The 19,165-nt window shown below is 42.2% G+C and overlaps 1 long non-coding RNA gene across 5 annotated transcripts in view; it reads left to right on the forward strand.

Moving 5' to 3' along the window:
- The window catches only part of LOC106600558 (uncharacterized), a 40,553-nt gene extending 32,456 nt beyond the window's left edge, over positions 1-8,097 (forward strand). For all 5 annotated transcript variants that reach the window (XR_001327838.3, XR_014391908.1, XR_001327842.3 and 2 more), the window contains one exon: positions 6,603-8,097. This is a non-coding gene — a long non-coding RNA (uncharacterized LOC106600558). The remainder of the gene's footprint in view (positions 1-6,602) is intronic.
- Positions 8,098-19,165: the final 11,068 nt, after the last annotated feature.

Consider the following 19,165-nt stretch of genomic DNA (forward strand, 5'->3'; position numbering starts at 1 on the left):
TCCCAGAACTTATTTGAGTTAGTACTACAGGATGCAAATTTCTGTTTGAAAAAGCTAGCCTTAGCTTTTCTAACTGCCTGTGTATATTTGGCTAGTGGCTAGTGCAGTGATTAGCATGGCCAGCCGCCATCTCTGGTTCTGTTCATTGTAACCAAACTGCATTAATTAGTCTAGAAACACATTCAGAGCTATTCTAACCGATGCCCCCGCAAACATATCTACTAATACCCACATGTGCACATGCACATCCATGCACACACATACAAACCTGGGACAATGAGATGTGTTTTTTTAGCTAGTGCCCTAAGTCTGAGCCTCTCTTGACTGAATCTCAAGTTGTTCTCTCCCTCTCTCTTTCTCAGTCAAGATCATCCGCCCCATTCATATCATTACTATTGTCCACTCTGGATCACTCAAAAGTTAAAGAACAATCTGGTGTGAGTTGTTGTAGCGCCCAGTGTAAATCTATATGATGCACTCCAGTGTAGCCCCTGTTGACATTCAGAGTAACAATAGCACAGGCAGATTCCGTGCACGGACTCGGTTCTAGTATTTGTTTATGTTACTGTTTATTTGTTACTAAGAAGTGGGACTTTTGCATGTCCTTTAGTCTAGGTCACACCTCACTCCCGAGTTAAAAAGACGAGTGAAAGTCAAGCGACGGAAACTATCCAGTCCAGGGAAGCAAAGAGGGAACAAGGGATGAGAGGATTGAGTCAGAAATAGCCGCCTTGATATTTGCAGCCATAGGAGAGAGAGAGAGAGAGAGGAAGGGAGAGGGATGGAAGAGAGAGGACAATTCTGCGGCCTGGTTCTAATTTTCCACAGGGAGATACGTGAGTCAGGACTGGGATGGCTGCGTGGGTCTCTGTTGAGACAGCAGAAAACTCAGTGCCCCAGATTGAACGCTGACCTGCCTCTCTCGTTCTCCTATTTTACCTAGGCCCGTATCATGCTGTAGAGTCATGCATTTATGCTGCAGTGTCTTAATTATCTATGCATTCAAGGATCAAATGACAGAAGTGCTGGGTACTCTCTTGGCAAACTCATAAACATTAGAAATAGCATTGTTAGTCCAACCTACTATTTATGGCACACTTTAAGAGTAAAGGTTAGATTTCAACCCTGTAGGATTTACATGCATGATATACAGTATAATGATATGTAGACAATAGTGGCATTGCCAAGTAAAGAGTAAAAGCAATTAGTAGAGCGGTAGATGAGAAATGTATAAAATGACCTTGTGTTTATTTCTCCTCTCATCTATTTCCCTCCATTCTCATCTTTCAGTCCAAGTTTGCTTTCGTGAAGTTTACATAAAGACGTTCCAGGAGTGTGTGTGTGTCTGAGAAGAGCGTGCATGCATATGTGTGTGTATCTAAAAGACAGCCCCCGACCCTTGACCCTAGCCTGCTGTGAGGCTGTGGTTCCCATAGGCTGGGGGCCGTAGACAGACAGACACAAACACACTGGCTTTATTGGCATAACTGTCCTCCAGCCACTCATTCAGGACTCAGTCACGGCCACTTAGAGCACAGCAGACTCAGTGATTCAGACGAGGTGTGATCCAATGACATGTATTTATAATGAGGGGGCCACGGGGAAGTCTTTGTTGGACAGACACAATATCAGGAGAAGTAACAGAAAGAAAGTCTCTCTCTCACACACACACACACACACACACACACACACACACACACACACACACACACACACACCACACACACACACACACACACACACACACACACACACACACACACACACGGTGATCATTTATTCATACTAAAATACCACCAGAGACCAGTGTTGGGACAAGGAAGGGGATCCATCTATTATAATGGAAAACTTCCTTTATATATTACAGACGCAAGTGGATCTGGCAATACTGATAGAACAGTTCCCTTTAACCGCAACTACCCCAGTCTGGTGGGGTGGACAACCCCCTAACAACCCCTCTACCCCAGTCTGGTGGGGTGGACAACCCCCTAACCACCCCTCTCCTACAGTCTGGTGGGGTGGACAACCCCCTAACAACCCCTCTCCTACTGTCTGGTGGGGTGGACAACCTCCTAACAACCCCTCTCCTACAGTCTGGTGGGGTGGACAACCCCCTAACCACCCCTCTCCTCCAGTCTGGTGGGGTGGAAAACCCCCTAACAACCTCTCTCCTACAGTCTGGTGGGGTGGACAACCCCATAACCACCCCTCTCCTCCAGTCTGGTGGGGTGGACAACCCCCTAACAACCCCTCTCTTACAGTCTGGTGGGGTGGACAACCCCCTAACAACCCCTCTCCTACAGTCTGGTGGGGTGGACAACCCCCTAACAACCCATCTCCTACAGTCTGGTGGGGTGGACAACCCCCTAACAACCCCTCTCCTACAGTCTGGTGGGGTGGACAACCCCCTAACAACCCCTCTCTTACAGTCTGGTGGGGTGGACAACCCCCTAACAACCTCTCTCCTACAGTCTGGTGGGGTGGACAACCCCCTAACCATCCCTCTCCTCCAGTCTGGTGAGTGGACAACCCCCTAACCACCCCTCTCCTACAGTCTGGTGGGGTGGACAACCCCATAACCACCCCTCTCCTCCAGTCTGGTGGGGTGGACAACCCCCTAACCACCCCTCTCCTACAGTCTGGTGGGGTGGATAACCCCCTAACCACCCCTCTCCTACAGTCTGGTGGGGTGGACAACCCCCTAACCACCCCTCTCCTACAGTCTGGTGGAGTGGACAACCCCCTAACCACCCCTCTCCTCCAGTCTGGTGGGGTGGACAACCCCCTAACCACCCCTCTCCTACAGTCTGGTGGGGTGGACAAACCCCTAACCAGCCCTCTACCCCAGTCCCCTCAAACCCAGTCTGGTGGGGTGGATAACCCCCAAATCAGCCCTCTCCCCCAGTCCCCTCAACCCCAGTCTGGTGGGGTGGATAACCCCCAAATCAGCCCTCTCCCCCAGTCCCCTCAACCCCAGTCTGGTGGGGTGGATAACCCCCAAATCAGCCCTCTCCCCCAGTCCCCTCAACCCCAGTCTGGTGGGGTGTGTGTGAGCAGCCTCGTCTAAGTTTTCAACAGTGTGAGAGTTGAAGGGGGAAAGGAGGGGCTGGCTGTACCCCTCTGAATATATTAGGCCAATCTGCTGGTTGGGGCCACCTTCCATGGGTACGAGAGGCATTGGGCCCTAGAGTCAGAGCAATGACTGTATATGAATGGACAAAGCCATCGGTCACTATGTGAAGACGCAATAGCACATTGAAGCCAAATGGCGTCTCATGAATACATACGTTGCTCTCTTTGAGCTACTCCGAGAAGTGATGTTGCAGGCTAGCTCAGTGCTGCTCCATCTTTTAAAATAATCGGTTCAAGGCCATATATCTGGTGTATTAGAAGCAGTGATTGGTACCATGATTTTCTTCTAAACATGTTTTTATTTACACAAATATTGACCACGAAGATTGACATTTTCCCATTCCCTATTAGAGTTGCAAAGAAAAAGCCATATCTCAGAGTAGCCAATAAAAAGCAAAGATTAAGATGGGCAAAAGAACACAGACACTGGACAGAGGAACTCTGCCTAGAAGGCCAGCATCCCGGAGTTGCCTCTTCACAGTTGACGTTGAGACTGGTGTATTGCGGGTACTATTTAATGAAGCTGCCAGTTAAGGACTTGTGAGGCGGCTGTTTCTCAAACTAGACACTCTAACGTACTTGTCCTCTTGCTCAGTTGTGCACCGGGGCCTCCCACTCCTCTTTCTATTCTGGTTAGAGACAGTTTGCGCTGTTCTGTGAAGGGAGTAGTACACAGAATTGTACCAAATCTTCAGTTTCTTGGCAATTTCTCACATGGAATAGCTTTCATTTCTCAGAACAAGAATAGACTGACAAGTTTCAGAAGAAAGTACTTTGCTTCTGGCCATTTTGAGCCTGTAATCGAACCCACAAATGCTGATGCTTCAGATACTCAACTAGTCTAAAGAAGGACCGATTTATTGCTTCTTTAAATCAGCACAACAGTTTTCAGCTTTGCTAACATAATTGTAAAAGGGTTTTCTAATGATCAATTAGCCTTTTAAAATGATAAACTTGGATTAGCTAACACAATGTGCCATTGGAATACAGGAATGATGTTTGCTGATAATGGGCCTCTGTTCGCCTATGTAGATATTTCATAAAAAATCTGCCATTTCCAGCTACAATAGTCATTTACAACATTAACAATGTCTACACTGTATTTCTGATCAATTTTATGTTATTTTAATGGACAAAAAATGGGCTTAACAAACTATCGTTTTAGTAAGTCGGTTAGGACATCTACTTTGTGCATGGCACAAGTAATTTTTCCAACAATTGTTTACAGACGGATTATTTCACTTATAATTCACTGTATCACAATTCCAGTGGGTCGGAAGTTTACATACACTAAGTTAACTGTGCCTTTAAACAGCTTGGAAAATTCCAGAAAATTATGTCATGGCTTTAGAAGCTTCTGATAGGCTAATTTACATAATTTGAGTCAATTGGAGGTGTACCTGTGGATGTATTTCAAGGCCTACCTTCAAACTCAGTGCCTCTTTGCTTGACATCATGGGAAAATAAAAAAAATAAAAAATGGTAGACCTCCGCAATTTTCAAAAGCCTGAAGGTACCACGTTCATCTGTACAAACAATAGTACGCAAGTATAAACACCATGGGACATCGCAGCTGTCATACCGCTCAGGAAGGAGACACGTTTTGTCTCCTAGAGATGAACGTACTTTGGTGCAAAAAGTGTAATTCAATCCCAGAACAACAGCAAAGGACCTTGTGAAGATGCTGGAGGAAACAGGTACAAAAGTATCTATATCCACAGTAAAATGAGTCCTATATCAACATAACCTGAAAGGCTGCTCAGCAAGGAAGAAGCCACTGCTCCAAAACCTCCATAAAAAAGCCAGACTACGGTTTGCAACTGCACATGGGGACAAAGATCATACTTTTTGGAGAAATGTCCTCTGGTCTGATAAAACAAAATAGAACTGTTTGGCCATAATGACCATTGTTATGTTTGGAGGAAAAGGGGGGAGGCTTGCAAGCCGAAGAACACCATCCCAACCGTGAAGCACAGGGGTGGCAGCATCATGTTGTGGGGGTGCTTTGCTGCAGGAGGGACTGGTGCACTTCACAAAATAGATGTCATCATCAGGGAGGAAAATTATGTGGATATATTGACGCAACACCTCAAGACATCAGTCAGGAAGTTAAAGCTTGGTCGGAAATGGGTCTTCCAAATGGACAATGACCCCAAGCATACTTCCAAAGTTGTGGCAAAATGGCTTAAGGACAACAAAGTCAAGGTATTGGAGTGGCCATCACAAAGCCCTGACCTCAATCCTATAGAAAATTTGTGGGCAGAACTGAAAAAGCATGTGCGAGCAAGGAGGCCTTCAAACCTGACTCAGTTACACCAGCTCTGTCAGGAGGAATGGGCCAAAATTCACCCAACTTATTGTGGGAAGCTTGTGGAAGGCTACCAGAAACGTTTGACCCAAGTTAAACAATTTAAAGGCAATGTTACCAAATACTAATTGAGTGTATGTAAACTTCTGACCCACTGGGAATGTGATGAAATAAATAAAAGCTGAAATAAATCATTCTCTCTACTATTATTCTGACATTTCACATTCTTCAAAAAAAGTGGTGATCCTAACTGACCATAGACAGGAATTTTTGACTATGATTCAATTTCAGGAATTGTGAAAAACTGAGTTTAAATGTATTTGGCTAAGGTGTATGTAAACTTCCGACTTCAACTGTATATGTATATATATCCCCTAGTTTATTATCGCATTTGGATATTGGTTTATTATCAAAATGCATAGGTCTGAATTTAGTTCTTGTTTTAAACTGGCCATGCCTGTCTCCTTTATGACCAATTGTTATGACAAGTCCTTATCCGTAATGAACGGAACACACCTATACAACAGGAATTGATGTTAGCCTTATGAACGTCACAGTGTAGAGTCACAGGGCCATGACGTTGCAAAAGCCAGACAAGAGAAGTGTGTCTCTGAGTGAGTCTGGGATTGTGTGTCTGTGTTTTCCCAGAGGTGTAATTTCGGGGGTCCCAGCTGACTGCCCTTCCTCTAGACGTCCCCATCCCACACCTAGAGGTCAGGGGTTGGGGGTGGGGTGAGGCACAGACACACACACAGGCTGTTTGTGCTGACCTGTGTCTGTGTGCAGACTGAGGGGATCACTGCCCTGGGAGATAAGGGTTCGTTGGTGCCCCCCCCCCCCCCCCATACACACAAACGCACACGCACGCCAACCACAGGACTGATGGTAGGAGATGGGAGAAACACACATGCAGCTATAGTGACCACATGCCTTATGCACATCCCCGCAATCATTACCCACTGCGCGTGCACACACACACACTGCATCATCACCCTGTCATCGTCCCTGCTTTACTAGCATATTGGACTGATAGCAATACTATCTTACTGCATTTATGTGTTCAGTCCAAAGTGCGGTTTCAGTATCATTTTAACCACAGAACAGCACTGAACAATTGAAAGAGCCACATATCATCTAACCCATTGTCTTTGTGTCCACACAGATCGACATGTGAGAGTGAAAGAACGAAGGTTGCTTGTTTGGACCAACCGGATCACATGAGACCTTGTGGAGCGCTCCCATAGGTTCACCTAAGAAAACAAGGGGGGGTGGAAGTCCTTTGACTTCAAGCTTGCTATAAAGATTCATAGAAGGTGGATTATGATGGCCATGCAAAACTGGACAAAATAACAATACAGAAATTGCTTCTACAATATTGACATTGAATTAGTACACTTACCTCACTTCTTCACAACTGACTGTTGCTGTCTGAAGCCATTCTAGTTTGGAAAACAATTAGCAATGATCACAGATCATTTGTTCTGCTTTTAAGCTGATCTTTTGCTGAGGTGTGTATGATGTATGATTTATGCTGTGTGCAGTTATAATATAACAGAAATAGATCAATAAAAGTGGTTTGTTTTCTGAAAGTATTTTGTATCTATTTGGTTTAGTTTTGACTGGTACTATATTTGATAGTCATCATATGATTATCATCTCCCAAGAAATACAGAGCCTTCAGAAAATATTCACATCCCTTTACTTTTTACACATTTTGTTGTGTTACAACCTGCATTTCAAATGGATTACATAGAGATTTTTGTGTCACTGGCGTACACACAATACCCCATAATGTAAAAGTGGAATTGTTTTTAGAATTTTTTACAAATAATGAAATGTCTTGTGTCAATAAGTATTCAACCCCTAAATAGGTTCAGGAGTAAGAATATTCCTGAATCACATAAGAATATGTATTCACACCCCTGAGTAACCTTTAGCAGCGATTACAACTGTGAGTCTTTCTGGTTAAGTCTCTAAGAGCTTTGCACACCGGGATGGTACAATATTTTCCCATTATTTGTAAAATAATTCTTCAAGCCCTGTCAAGTTGGTTGCTGATCAATGCTAGACAACCATTTTCCAGTCTTGCCATAGATTTTAACACCAATTTAAGTCAAAACTGTAACTTGGCCAACATTCAATGTAGTCTTGGTAAACAACTTCAGTGTTCAGTATATTTTGCCTTGTGTTTTAGGTAATTGTGCTGCTGAAAGGTGAATTTGTCTCCTAGGGTCTGTTGGAAAGTAGACTGAACCAAGTTTTACTCTAGGATTTTTCCTGTGTTTAGCTCTATTCCGCTTCTTTTTATACAAAAAAAACCTCTGTTGTCCTTGCCGATGACAAGCATACCCATAACATGATGAATCCACCACCCTGTTTGAAAATATGAAGAGTGGTACTCAGTGATGTGTTGTGTTGGATTTGCCCCAAACATAACACTTTGTATTAGGACAAAAAGTAAACTTCTTTGCCACATTTTTTGCAGTGATACTTTAGTGCCTTATTGCAAACAAGATGCATGTTTTGGAATATTTGTATTCTGTACAGGCTTCCCTCTTTTCCCTGTAATTTATGTTAGTATTGTGGAGTAACTACAATGTTGTTGATCAATCCTGACTTTTCTCCTACCCCAGCCATTAAATTCTAACTGTTTCGAACCATTGGAAAACCTCCCTGGTCTTTGTGGTTGAATCTGTGCTTGAAATTCATTGCTCGACTGAGGGACCTTACAGATAATTGTACAGAGATGGGGTAGTTATTCAAAAATCCTGTTAAACACTATTATTGCACACAACGAATCCATGCAATTTATATGAATTGTTAGGCAAAATTTTACTCCTGAACTTATTTAGGGTTAACAAAGAGGTTGAATACTTATGGATTCAAGACATTTCAGCTTTTCATTTTTAATTAATTTGTAAACATTTCTAAAAACATAATTCCACTTTGACATTATGGGGTATTGTGTGTAGGCCAGTGACAACAAATCTCAATGTAATCCATTTCAAATTCAGGCTGTAACACAACAAAATGTGTAAGGTCAAGGGGTGTGAATATTTTCTGAAGGCACTGTACATATTATGCAAATATTGTGATACAAAGAAAACCACTTTCTGATTCAAATTCAAATTCGACTTCACACATCATATACAATAGAACCAATCCAGGAAACATTGACTTCTACATCCAATAGAACCCAGCTTCTTTCCAAAGCCATGAAGAATGAGCAGATCATAGAAATGAACAAAGAATCTCAATGAATGAAAGGAATAGTATAATCTCTCTGGAACTGGCTCTGGCAGTCCAGTAGGCTTTGCTGGCACCCCCAGGGGAGCCTCAGTGAGCTGGGTGACTGCCCACACAGTGTCCATGCTGAGCGAGGGTGGCATCACTACAGAACAGGGATGAACATGCTGTCTCTGGCCAAGAACTATACCCATTGATACTTGCCAGTGCTAATATTAGGCTATTTTTATAGCTTATTATAGTAGTGCACACTATCATGGTACCTAGGGCTCCCGAGTGGCACAGCGGGCTAAGGGACTGTATCTTAGTGCAAGATGCGTCACTACAGTCCCTGGTTCGAATCCAGGTTGTATCACATCTGGACGTGATTGGGTGTCCCATAGGGCAGCGCACAATTAGGGCAGCGCACAATTAGGGCAGCGCACAATTAGCCCAGCGTCGGGCGGGGTAGGCCGTCATTGTAAAGAAGAATTTGTTCTTAACTGACTTGCCTAGTTAAATAAAAATATATATTTTTAAACCTATGGAGCACAAGCACACCCAAAACAAAGCATGGTTCATGAATATATTCTACTGAAACGGTCTGAACGTTTTTAATTGGAATCAGAAATTAAAGTTTATTTAAAGCTATGAAGATTATTTTACTGATATTTCATTTGTAGGCTACTGTAAGGGAAATAACGTGCTAGAATCAATGGTCATAAAATGACCACAATTTGCGATTGGGGTATATGGTTTGGAAAGTCTAATTGACGACTTTAGGCTACAAATTGATTTACCAACGATACAATTGTTGATTTAGGGGGAATCATGTAATTCACTGTACATTTAAAATGTATTTTTTGTTGTTGTGGTAAGGCTAACTTTCAAAAAGGGTAGGCCTAGGCTACTGTCCAGTTTAAATGCCAACATTGTACTCATATACTTAAGCCAGGCCTACAATTTACGCCATTTTGGCGTAAAAATAAACTAATTCGTATTATTATATAATCTGTCAAATGTGTATAAAAACATTAGAATAATATTGTACTAACTATTGTACTACGTTTTTATAGCTCGTTGATGTTATCGCTACAACTGGCGTCAATTATTTTGTAATATCAACTTTGTGAATTCAAAATATTGTTTGATATATATGTATAGAAAAAGTAATACATTTAGCAGTAAAAAAAAATTCAAGCTCTTGAAAATATTTAAGCATCAAAGTTTTATCTTAAACAGTGCTGAAATTGTTTTCATAGGCTGGCAAAATTATGCTCCCATAAAGGATCACATTTATTTTAACATTGTAATAATTTGTGACATAGTCAATCAAATAGTAGCATATCAAACAAAACGTTTTATCGTGTAGGCTAAACGAAGACGCTTATTAAAAACGAATCATGAGAACGATAAGAGAAATATCTGAGAGTATGGTTATTATTGTCTAAATGACTAAATACATTTCGATTGGGGCAAGAAACAAATGCTAAATGTAAGGTAATTTATATCATCTTGGCGTTTACTGAAAGCAAAAGTCATATTCCATACCTTAATGTAGTTCTGTCGCCACTGACAATAGTGTTGACCATACACATACTGTACATGAATAAATCCTCCCCAGTACTGTTGTCTGACACAAACATCCAACTAATTAGTTAACCTCATTATTATAAGACAGCTCAACACCAAACACTGAGCTTGCCCACCTCAATAACCTACGAACTAGTGTGGCCTATTAGCCTATACGTTGCAGGCTGGTAAAGAAGGCATGTTTATATTTTAGTAAATTAAAATCCTCGAATAGACTACAAATGTTGTTCTCAGAAATGCAAGTACATCAAATAAAAACACATAGTGCGCATAAGACAAATTAATAATTTGGCCTGGATGTATACATGAAAAATTAACCTTCTTCCTTCTAACTGTATTGTTAAAGGTTTACCTTAGTCTACATGTGATACAGAAAGCGCACACAGCCACATGAACTGCAGATTTATAAAATACACCCCCCCAAAAATCCTCCCATTGGACTTGGGCTCTCCCACTGTTGGAATCCACAGAGCTGGACTCTTCCATCGCTGCATCAGTTCCGTTATGTATGAGCTCAGTTTCGCTACATCAGGAAGCCAATGGGGAGCCTTGTGTGTCTTAGCTTTCCTTGGTGTGTCTAATTAACATAATCACCATAACAACGATAGTAACGGGTCTTTTAACTTGGAGTGATAAGGTGGAGTGACTATGCATAAAACATCTTACATCCAACGCAGTATTCTGTGCACAGTGATGGTTCTGTAGGAATATTCATATACAGTATTGCATATACACTGAACAAAAATATAAATGCAACATGTAAAGTGCTGGTCCCATGTTTCATGAGCTGAAATAAAAGATCCCAGAAATGTTCCATATACACAAAAAGTGTATTTCTCTCAAGTTTATTGCACAAATTTGTTTACATTCCTGTTAGTGAGCATTTCTCCTTTGCCAAGATAATTCACCCACCTGACAGGTGTGCCATATCAAGAACCTCGTTAAACAGCATGATCATTACCCAGGTGCACCTTGTGCTGGGGACAATAAAAGGCCACTAAAATGTGCAGTTGTCACACAACACAATGCCACAGACGTCTCAAGTTTTAAGGGAGCGTGCAATTGGCAAGACAACTGCAGGAATGTCCACCAGAGCTGTTGCCAGAGAATTTTATTTCTTTACCATAATGTCATTTTAAAGAATTTGGCAGTACGTACAACCAGCCTCACAACCGAAGACCATGTGTAACCACGCCAGCCCAGGACCTCCGCATCCGTCTTCTTCACCTGTGGGATGGCCTGAGACCAGCCACCTGGACAGTTGATGAAACTGTGGGTTTGTAAAACCGAAGAATTTCTGCACAAACTGTCAGAAACCGTCTGAGGGAAACTCATCTGCATGCTCGTCGTCCTCAACAGCGTCTTGACCTGACTGCAGTTCGGCATAGAAACCAACATCAGCGGGCAAATGCTCACCTTTGATGGCAACTGGCCCACTGGAGAAGTGTGCTCTTCACGAATGAATACTGACTGGTTTTCTGATCTACTCCCCTACCTTTTTTTAAGGTATCTGTGACCAACAGATGCATATCTGTATTGCCAGTCATGTGGAATCCATAGATTAGGGCCTAATGAGTTTATTTCAAATGACTGATTTCATTATAAAAACTGTAGCTCAGTAACATCTTTGAAATTGTTTTATTTTGTGTTTACATGTTTGTTCAGTGTATAAGTTATTGCTCCTGATGATAGCCCCTCAAGGGATAAATAAAGTCCTGTTGCCTTGTAGTGTATCATAAACTGTCAGATGCAGCTGACAAATTCCGATACAATTCTATCATTTGCTTGTTGTAACCTACCTCTACAGTGCATTTTGGAAGTATTCAGACCCCTAGACTTTCTTCCACATTTTGTTACTTTACAGCCTTATTCTAAAACAGCCTCGAGTCTTCTTGGGTATGACGCTACAAGCTTGGCACACCTGTATCTGGGGAGTTTCTCCCATTCTTCTCTGCAGATCCTCTCAAGCTCTGTCAGGTTGGATGGGGAGCGTTGCTGCACAGCTATTTTCAGGTCTCTCCAGAGATGTTCGATCAGGTTCAAGTCTGGGCTCTGGCTGGGCCACTCAAGGACATTCTGAGACTTGTCCTGAAGCCACTCCTGCATTGTCTTGGCTGTGTGCTTATGGCCTTACTCCTGTTGGAAGGTGTACCTTCGCCCCAGTCTGAGGTCCTGAGCACTCTGGAGCAGGTTTTCATCAAGGATCTCTCGTGAAGTTTGGCATTGAGGCCGATGAGTTCAATCTTGGTTTCATCAGACCAGAAAATCTTGTTTCTCATGGTCTGAGAGTCATTTAGGTGCCTTTTGGCAAACTCCAAGCGGGCGGTCATGTGCCTTTTACTGAGGAGTGGCTTCCGTCTGGCCACTCTACCATAAAGTCCTGATTGGTGGAGTGCTGCAGAGATGGTTGTCCTTCTGGAAGCTTCTCCCATCTCCACAGAGGAACTCTGGAGCTCTGTCAGAGTGACCATCGGGTTCTTGGTCACCTCCCTGACCATGGCCCTTCTTCCCCGATTGCTCAGTTTGGCAGGGCGGCCAGCACTAGTAAGAATCTTGGGGGTTCCAAAATTCTTCCATTAAAGAATGACGGAGACCCGGTGTTCTTGGGTTCCTTCAATGCTGCAGAAATGTGTTGGTACCCTTCCCCAGATCTGTGCCTCGACACAATCCTGTCTCAGAGCTCTATGGACAATTCCTTCAGCCTCAGGGCTTGGTTTTTGCTCTGACATGCACTGCCAACTGTGGGACCTTATATATTCCAAATCATGTCCAATCAACCGAATTTAACACAGGTGGACGCTAATCAAGTTGTAGAAACATCTCAGGGATGATCAATGGAAACAGGATGCACCGGAGCTCAATTTTGGCAAAGGGTCTGAATACTTATGTAAATAAGGTATCCGTTTTTCATTTTTAATACATTTGCAAAAAAAAAACTAAAACTGTGTCATTATGGGGTGTTGTGTGTAGATTGATGAGGAAATTGTTTTATTTAATCAATTTCAGAATAAGGCTGTCCGAATGCACTGTATATACTGAAACGCATCCTTTAATGACAGCTAGGGCAAATTAATTTATTTTCTCACCTCTTACAGAGGTGAGTATGGTTGTGGACGCTCCCAATGAATTCTACTGCAGTTGTTTCTATGGGTTTTAGTAAGCACTGTGCCATGGAATGGTTAAACAGGCAGAATGGTTCAACAGTGTGAGTTATTTGAATAAATGCTAATTGTTTTTTCCTCTACCTGGCACTCCGCCATGTACCTATGGCAACCACATCTTGTATCCCTTTCTTTCCATACCCATCTCCTTTCTCCCCACAACAGCCCACTTCCACTTCCGTTATACACACACACGTTAATGTTTTTAAACGCATGTAAATTGTAAAGTGTTTTTCGTTATGTGTCGGACCCCAGTAAGACTAGCTATCGCCATTGGCGTCCGCTAATGGGGATCCTAATAAATCAAATCTTCTGTTAGGAAGACGGGTGCTCAATGGAGACTTAAGATTGGTTGGAGGCCAAGGTGGCCCACCACTCACTATTTATTTATTTTATTTAACTAGCCAAGTCAATTAAGAACAAATGTTTATTTTCAATGACAGCCCAGGAACAGTGGCAGAACAACAGATTTTTACCTTGTCAGCTCGGGGATTGGTTCTTGCAACCTTTCGGTTACTAGTCCAACGCTCTAACCACTAGGCTACCTGCCACCCCACTATTAAGTTCAAGAGGAAGGAACAGGTGTCTCAGTCTAATGTGGCTTCGTTGCCTTGTGTCATCTGCACTGATGTGAAACAGGATAAATCTGGTGTAGGCCGCATCGACCATATTGCCTTCACCTGTACACAACCCAGATTCAGGTTGTGTTTTGACCTGGAATCAAGGCTGGTGTTTACCAAACTAAAATGACACAACATCCATTCATAAGACACAGTGCACGGTATGGGTTTGAATTAAGAAATTATGAAATTAAGACATGATTGATCAATACTCTCAAAACACCCTCCTCTCTGTGATCCTCTCCAATATTACTTGAAAGGGACTGGGTAGGTTTTCACCACACTAGTACACCTTTCAGAATCCTTATATAGAAGGAGAGGCTACTTGAGACTATAAGGACCCAGGTGTGATTAGTGGTAGTGAGTTGAGGCATGGTAGCTTTGTCAAGGTCAAGTTCAGGGCAGGACCAAGGAAGCACAAGGCCATCACCATGCTAAAACATATTTGCTATAATAGTGTTGCACTGCCATCTACTAGCCATCTACAGAAGGTTCCATTTTGAACTTGATTACTCTGGGTATGATGAAACCAAGATACGGGATCCCACCAGTTTAGCAGTCACATAGCGCTCTCTTGTGGCCACCCCAGTTTGTCTTTCTTGCTGCTTAAAAGATTGTACATGATGTTTAGATCATTTTAATGTCACCTTTTTTCAATAATAAATAAGATGGATTTTTGTTGGTATTTGCTTAGTAAATCAGGTGGCTGAGATGATTTTCTTTCGACTGAGGTGGGGGGATCCGTTTTTTCCTTTCCATCCATTTGATTTTCAGGATTGGAAATGAGAAATGAACCCCACTGTCACGGTACAAAGATAAGAGAAATAAAAGACAGCTGTAGCATTAGTGTGTACGTCACCATCCAGCTTTATTTCAGAGATTTCACAATTCTCTTCAGAAGAACACCGTCAACCAAGACTGTACACAGATTCTATGTATAGTTTCGTAAATTATGTTGGCACAAATCATGAACATTCATAAAACTGTTAAGTTCATCAATGCACTAAAAACAACAGCTAAGGGTTATGTCTGTGTAGTCACATGTATGAATACTGTTTGCAGGTCTGATAAAGTGGAACAAATATTTTTGCTTTAGTTTTTCATTAGGCACATAGAAATCTCTTCTGAGTCATAAAAATCACACACCTCTTTCAGAATTGAGTTTCACTTGAATTGAGAATCTGATGGATTATTCAGTCTTGGTATAGGCCACATCAAACTATCACAAAAACAACTTGAGTCTTTGTTTTATAAAATATTGACTCAGAAAACAAACCAAACAAATTATGCTTTGGAAGTGCCTGATTGTCTAAAGGGTTTTGGTTCTTTGACCATTTCTTAAAAGCATCTGTTTTGAAGGCGACTTATCCTAATAGCAACCATTAGTGCACTTTTCGGTACTAATTCAAAATCGATCCCTCACCCCTATCCTTTACCATTGCAGACTCCCATATAGCTGCAATGTGTAGTGCACAAGTAAGAAGGAAAAGGGATTCGCAAGATTGTTTGGAATTGTGTCAGGTACTCAATTCTGACCCTCATCATTGAGAAATATGGGTTCAACGGAAGACATTGACCCTGGTCGAACACCTCCTTCGTATTGGAACAGGGCCAGAAACTCTAGACTCCTATTCAGAAGTTTGTCCCTTGAACTTCAAAGGTTGTCATCAGTTTTCCTCAATAATATTCTAATTGTGTTTATCCTTCATTTAACTAGGCAAGTCAGTTACGAACAAATTCTTATTTACAATGACGGCCTACCCCGGCCAAACCCTCCCCTAACCCGGATGATGTTGAGCCAATTGTGCACAGCCCTATGGGACTCCCGATCACAGCCAGATGTGATACAGCCTGGATTCGAACCAGGGACTGTAGTGACACCTATAGCACTGAAATGCACTGCCTTAGACCGCTTCGCCACATGGGAGCCCCATAGGATATATGAAAAACAGGCCAGGCTAGAAAATGGAAGCAGTCAACAAAAGGTTAGTGAAGTAGTATATGTTTACCAAACATAGTAAAAAAGTTACTATTCCTCTCTAGGCACTTCAAATAATGAGTCGCAAGAGCAATTGGACTTATTCACGTCACTTTTGCAACCAAGAACACTTTATTTTGTATTTATTTTATTTCACCTTTATTTAACCAGGTAGGCCAGTTGAGAACAAGTTCTCATTTACAACTGCGACCTGGCCAAGATAAAGCAAAGCAGTGCGACAAAAACAACAGAGTTACACAAACAAACATACAATCAATAACACAATAGAAACATATATGTACAGTGTGTGCAAATGTAGAAGAGTAGGGGGTAAGCAATAAATAGGCCCTAGAGGCGAAATAATAAAAATATAGCATTAATACTGGAGTGATAGATGTGCAGATGATGAATGTGCAAGTAGAGATACTGGGGTGTAAAAAAGCAAGAGAGTAAGTAATAATATGGGGATGATGTAGTCGGGTGTGCTATTTACAGATTGGCTGTGTACAGGTACAGTGATCAATAAGCTGCTCTGACAGCTGGTGCTTAAAATTAGAGAGGGAGATATGAGTCTCCAGCTTCAGAGATTTTTGCAATTCGTTCCAGTCATTGGCAGTAGAGAACTGGAAGGGAAGGCGGCCAAAGGAAGTGTTGGCTTTGGGGATGACCAGTGCAATATACCTGCTGGAGCGCCTACGGGTGGGTGTTGCTATGGTGACTAGTGAGCTGAGATAAGGTGGGGTTTTACCTAGCAAAGACTTATAGACGACCTGGAGCCAGTGGGCTTGGAGACGGATATGTAGTGAGGGCCATCCAACGAGAGCATACAGGTCGCAGTGGTGGGTAGTATATGGGGCTTTGGTGATAAAATGGATGGCACTGTGATAGACTGCATCCAGTTTGCTGAGTAGAGTGTTGGGGGCTATTTTGTAAACGACATCGCTGAAGTCAAGGAAGGAAGTCTGTTGCCTTTTCTGTGAGGTGTTGACTTTTATAGCTTCCCTGTGATGTTATGCTCCCCAATCCTGGTCCTGAAAGGCCACTGTGCATGCTGGCCTCAACCTCAAACTGGTCTCCAAGTGAACTGCTCGGAAGGAAGGTTGTGCTTAAATCCCAGCTTGCACTGAATGATATCACCTGAACCTTATCAGGTGTGCTTCCTAATAGTGCTGAAACAATTGATCAACTGCAAATGTCAAGCCTGATAAATAATATACAAATACATTCATAGTTCTGAACATTAATGACTGCCAGCATGCATAGTGCTCCTACAGAATCAGAACGAGGAAGTGCTGGGGCCTAGGGATACTCATGAGGAGCCAACTGTTGAAATAGATTCCAGCAGCTCCAACCTTCTTTATCTATACTGAACAAAAATATAAATGCAACATGCAACAACGTCAAAGATTTTACTGAGTTACAGTTCATATCAGTCAATTCAAATAAATTCATTAGGCCCTAATTGATGGATTTCATATGACTGGGCAGGTGCAGCCATGGCTGGGGAGCCAAGCCCAGCCAATCAGAATGAGTTTTTCCCCACAAAATGGCTTTATTAAAGACAGAAATACCTATTCTATGAGACTTGAAGTTGAGCTCAGGTGCATCCTGTTTCCATGTATCATCCTTCAGACGTTTCTACAACTTGATTGGAGTCCACCTGTGGTAAATTCAATTGATTGGACATGATTTGGAAAGGCACACACCTGTCTATATAAGGTCCCACAGTTGACAGTGCATGTCAGAGCAAAAACCAAGCCATGAGGTTGGAAGAATTGTCCAAAGAGCTCTGAGACAGGATGGTGTTGAGGCACAGATCTGGGGAAGGGTACCAAAACATTTCTGCAGCATTGAAGGTCCCCAAGAACACAGTGTCCTCCATCATTCTTAAATGGAAAAAGTTTGGAACAACCAAGACTCTTGCTAGAGCTGGCCACCTGGCCAAACTGAGCAATGCCTCCCTGACCAAGCAGAAGGGCCTTGGTCAGGGAGGCACATGACAGCCCACTTGGAGTTTGCCTAAAGGTAAACTCTGAATACTTATGTAAATGCGATATCAGTGTTTTATTTTTAATAAATTAGCAAAAAATTCAAAAAAACTGTTTTTGCTTTGTCAATATGGGTTATTGTGTGTAGATGAGAAAATAATTTAATACATTTTAAAATAAGGCTGTAACGTAACAAAATGTGGAAAGTCAAGGGGTCTGAATACTTCTGAATGCACTATAAGGACTCAACACTGAGAAACATATTGGGTGTTAGGTTAACCCATGACTGTGTGTCTGTTAGCAAAACTCATTCTACAGGTGTGCATAATTCCATGTTAGTAGGTTAGTGAAAAAACATCAAACAGCGACAGCTGCGTATGGTCAGTTGCTGTATTCATTGTCCACTGAGTATACAAAACATTAGGAACACCTTCCTAATATTGCGTTGCACCCCCTTTTGCGCTCAGAAGTGCTTCGATTCATCGGGGCATGGACTACAAGGTTTTGAAAGCGTTCCACAGGGATGCTGGTCCATGTTGATTCCAACGCTTCCCACAGTTGTGCCAAGTCGGCTGAATGTGCTTTGGGTGGTGGACCATTCTTGATACACACGGGAAACTGTTGAGTGTGAAAAACCCAGCAGCGTTGCAGTTCTTGACACACTCAAACCGGTGCGCCTGGCACCTACTACCATACCCCGTTCAAAGGCACTTACATCTTTCGTCTCGCACATTCACCCACTGAATGACACACATGCACAATCAATGTTCCTGTATTTTTCGTAGCCGTCTACAAAAAATGGGGGCGTGCTCGGTCCTAACCATTGCGCCCGCACAGACTCTGTACCGGTACCCCCTGTATATAGCCTTGCTATTGTTATTTTACTGCTGCTGTTTAATTATTTGTTACTTTTTATTTTCTATTTTTTACTTAACCCTTTTTTTTCTGAACTTCTTAAAGCATTGTTGGTTAAGGGCTTGTAAGTAAGCATTTGACTGAAAGGTCTACACCTGTTATATTAGGCACATGTGACAAATAACATTTGATTTGATTTTGAATTGTCTAAAGGCTTAAAAATCCTTCTTTAACCGGTCTCCTCCCCTCTATCTACACTGATTGACGTGCATTTAATACGTGACATTAATAAGGGATCATCGTTT

Source organism: Salmo salar, chromosome 03, assembly GCF_965601325.2.
Source record: "Salmo salar chromosome 03, fSalSal1, whole genome shotgun sequence".
Lineage (NCBI taxonomy): Eukaryota > Metazoa > Chordata > Actinopteri > Salmoniformes > Salmonidae > Salmo > Salmo salar.